Genomic DNA, 4,831 nt, shown 5'->3' with positions numbered 1-4,831 from the left:
AGTACTGTTCAAGCAGTTGCTGAACCAAACACAGGCTCATCACCTTGGCAGGAACAGAAACCCGAATGATACAAACTAAATATTCTTGACGAAATGCATAGCGCTGCTGAGAGAATTGAGTTGAAGGCTTCCAGAAAATCTAACAAAGGGAAAAGATATGATCTGGATTACAGAGGAGAAAATATTTAAATGGAAACAATAAGAAAAAGAAAACATTTTAAATATTATGTGCATATGCACTGAAGTCTCCATGTTTTTAACACATAATCTGGGTTTTCTGTTGCTTAGAGGTTGGGTAGAGATATGCCTGAGAAGGGTCTGTGCTGGATGAAAATAGAAAGCTTTCAAAGATTAAACCACACAGTAGAGGAGAGAAAATACCCTTCAGGGTTTTTTTTTTTTTTTTTTTTTTTGGTGGTTTCTTTTTTTCTTTTTCTTTTTTTTTTTCCTCCAATAATACAATTCTGAGAAACACAAAGTGACAGAGAAGCACTTGGAAGGGAAATGTGCAGTAATTACCCAGGCCAAGTTCTCCAGTTTCATTGTGATTAAAAATGAAATCTATCCTTAAATATCAGTGATTCCAGCGTGGCAGCCACTGTTGTCTCTGGTTTCCTAATTGTGTTGTCCCTAACCAGACAGAGGCTGTTCCCTCAATAAATCCCTTGGCTTGTAGTGATCCCACAAAAGCTGCTCAGGAAGGGAAATCCAAGCAGATAGTTGGTGGGGTTTTTTTTGTTTTTTTTTTCACTGATGTCATTTGTTTGGAAGAATATTGTGACATGTAGTTCTTCCTCTCATGCATTGGTAAAATATGAAACCCATATTGATTGAAGTAAATTTTCACTCAGAGTAAGCAACTCCACCTCTAATACAGCCTTCTATTGCCAAGTTTAGCAATAAAACAGTTGCTTTCACCTGATGCTTATTTCTTGAATAAAGCCATACTTGAAATCATTATGTTTTCACACTAATTGTTAGCAATCTTAAAACTGGCAGAAAAATTTGGCCTACAGTGACACAGAATTTGTTGACAAGACCAAGATAGGACAAAAAATCCCATACGTGTATTTCTTTAACTTAAGGGGATTACTGTAACGGGACATCTGGTGCTTTAAAATGCAGACTGCGAAGTCACTGTGCTGCATTATTTTAATACCTGTAAGTAAATGCTCCCTCCCAGCTTCCTCTCCTGTATTGGCTATTTTCCTGCTTGCTGTCCTTGGATATAGGAAGAACAAACCCAAGGACAAAATGTAGAGAAGTGATTTGATTTTGTACGCACTTTGTCATGCTCTATCCCCAGAAGTTGTGCAGAAGTGGGAGAGGAGTGAGGCTGTGCTGTATGGCTAAATCACATCCTTTAACATCTCAGCTTCAGTTCAACATGACATGACTTCAGGCAGACCCAGATTTTCATATGGGAACAGTTTAATAACTGAGAACATCTAAAGCAGAGCAGAACAAAATCAGGCAGTGAAGGGTAAATGCCTACAGGCAGTCCAAATCTATGGAAGAAATAAAATGACAAAGATATGTATTCTGCGTAACAAAAGAAATGCAGTTATGGTGAAGGCTGTCTAAACTTAACCTAGTTTTGGATAGGCAATAACAATGATGGCCATTGTAATCTCAGATAATTTGTTAGCATAATTATCAGCCTCAACAAAGTTTGATAGATATGTGGTGGCTGGAGATTTGTGAAGTTTGGGTACTTGCTTGCCTCTGGATCAGGGTTGTGTACCTCTTCTGCTGTTGTTCTGTTGATCTGCTATTTTGAAAAGCAGACTATTTCCCTTTTTAATTTCAGAGAGGATTCTTCAGAAGAGATAAAAATCTTACTCCATGCTGATCATCCATATCTGTGTCTGAAAATATCTGCTCTGAGTTTTATTGAAAAACAAACTCAGGTTTATGATACTTACAACTGCATTTCTAAATATTCGTTCTACTGAGCACGCATTTGCTGTATAAGAGAACAGCCATCTGTGAATAGTGGAGTTTCATTAAACAGATGATAAGTGTTCAGTGATAATCGTTTCATTAAACAAATGCTAGTAAGTATTTTGTTTTCCACAGGATTAGTACATTTCATACATAAGAATTATCATAAATTAGTACTGGCTTAAACAATTTGCAAACAGGAAATAGTCCCAAAACTACATAACTTCTTTAGTCGATTCAAATTAATTCCAAAAAAGCAGGTTACAAATCTTAATTATTATTATTAAAAATTCCTCTGAAATTAAAAAGAGGCACACATAGAGCTATTGTAACTTTTGTATTTTGGAAATTGCTAGCACTGCTTTGAACATCGCTTTGTGTGCCTGCGATATTTTTGTAAACACAACTGCTTTCTCACAAGTATTTAAATGAAGGATTTCTTTATACTGTTCAGGGAAATATATCAGCAGAAAGGCTTTCAAACAGTGTGAAAGCCATTCTGAAGCAGAGTTAAAGCCAAACAATTGCTTTGCCTTTACTTATTGTGCCTGTTCGGGTGACAGAGCGGGTCTGACTGCAATGTCAGATCAGAGGAACCCACATGAGCAAAACTCAGAGTGGGCACGGACAGCTTCAAGTGGAGACAGGAGATCTGGCAAGGAGTGTCACCCAACAACAGTGAAGGGCACCATAATGGCTTGAAGAGTTTTCTACTGGTTTCTGCTGTGCATCCCAGCAGTTGGCTGAATATCCACTTCTCATACTTGCCACAACTTCGTTGTTGAGAGCAGTTATGACAACTTGACATGACTTTTGTTCATTTCCTTCAGTCCCCAGTTTTTCTCTCATTTGCAAAATTATGAGTTGCAAATACCGAGATGCTTCCCCACCATTGCACCAGCCTTCTGAGATCACTTCTTTGAAAGGAACTGATGAATAAAACAGCTGAAAAAGCTGCTTTCTTTTACATCTTCCTGGGGTTTCCAGCTGATTCTAACTTTACCTTCAGTTTATAGTGCAAATTTTTGGTTTTCATCATTAGTATGTGATCTTGCATTCAGTACAAGGGCACATCACATTATCAAGAGTTAGACTCCATGATCCTTATGGGTTCGCTCCAATTTGGGATATTCTATGATTTCTACTGAGTCAAGACACAGATCAACCACCTCTACTCTGGATCCATAGTCCTGATCTGTTTACATATTCCAACTTTAGGTAATGGGGAATTTTGATCGGTTTTTTTTATGCTGTGTTCAGTAATTAAAATATTGAGAATGGTAAATGTGAAGGAACTCTGGAGAACTTCCCTAATAGCTTCTTCTTAGCCTGACACTTCCCTGCTGGAGCACAGCTGGTTATCAGCCCCCCCTTAGCTTCATCTCTTCCCACTCTGCAGATGTTACACTGATTCTCCATTTTTCTACCTCACTAGTGTTTTCCCACATGGCACCGTGTCTAATGCTCTAGTTAAATTCAGACAAATTTTATCTATTGTACTGCCTTTGTCTAGGTAATCAGTTTGCTATCACAGGGAGATATCTAATTATTTTGGCATAACGTTACCCTTGGTAGAATACTTTGCATTTTATCTCATTCTCTGTTTACTTCATGTCACTTCTGTTCTTAATTTGATTTTTTTTTTTTTAAACTTAGCATACTAGTGAAGTTTTGGAGCGTAACTTATTCCAAATGTTTCCCTTTCCCCTCACTTGAACTGCTCCTCAGATACACAGCACAACCCTTCCAAGTCCCTTCTGAAACCCTCCTAAAGCCTGGGGAAGAGGAAGGCCCTGTCTCCTTGCTTGTTTCCACTTTGGAAATGGGGCTTTTCTCATTTACCATCTCTCATTTACCCTCTGCCCTTTGCTCAGAGCTATCTTCCCAATGGAAAATAAAGATACAATGTTCTCAGGGGACCAAAAACAGCTTGGAGAAATGCTCTACTGCTTGCTAGGAGTAAGAGTTCCTTTATGTTTTTCTCTCCACGGCTACTGAGGAGCAACTGTGCTATTTTTCTTTATGTAAACAGAGCGTTCTTTCCATCCAGTCAAAGATATCACAAACAACATTTTGACCGCAAAAGCACAGAGGACTTCCCAGACTTAGATGAAAGTAGTTAGCTGAGGTTTATATAATTCTTGTTTTAATTCATTATACATGCATGGATACATGAATCTTGCAAGAACTTTTCTAACTATGTATTTTGGTGCCTAAGGAATACTGTTCTACAGAGATAAAAGCCCAAATCCAACAGACCCTTGTATCAGAAATTCTTGTCTAATTTTCAACATTTATAGAAGGATAATTACCTTCCTCCTCTCCCCTCCCCACCCCCCCTCCCCTACCCCCCCCTTTTAACAAGGAGTTGGATGAACTTCTTTCACTTGGAATAAGTTTGATATCCACTTAACACTGATGTGTAATCCCAGTTCTGTCATTGGCTCTTTTCAGGTCATATACATCAGTGTTCACAGAATCACAGAATTGTAGGTGTTAGAAGGCACCTCCAGAGATCATTGAGTCCAGTCCCCCTGCAAAGCAGGCCCTCTACAGCAGGCTGCACAGGTAGACATCCAGGTGGGTCTTGAACGTCTCCAGAGAAGGAGAATCCACAACCTCCCTGGGCAGCCTGTTCCAGTCCTCTGTCACTCTCACTGTGAAGAAGTTCTTATGCACATTTGTGTGGAATTTCCTATGCTTCAGTTTGTAGTCATTTCCCTTTGTTATGTTGCCACACAGTGCTGAAAAGAGTCTGGCCTCATCCCTTTGCCTTCTACACCTTAGATATTTATAGACATTGATTAGATCCCCTCTCAGTCTTTTGTTGTCAAGGCTGAATAGACCCAGGTCGCTCAGCTGTTCCTCATACGAGAGGTGCTCCAGG

The sequence above is a fragment of the Gallus gallus genome, chromosome 2, assembly GCF_016699485.2.
Source record: "Gallus gallus isolate bGalGal1 chromosome 2, bGalGal1.mat.broiler.GRCg7b, whole genome shotgun sequence".
Lineage (NCBI taxonomy): Eukaryota > Metazoa > Chordata > Aves > Galliformes > Phasianidae > Gallus > Gallus gallus.
Note: the sequence above shows the minus strand (reverse complement) of the source record.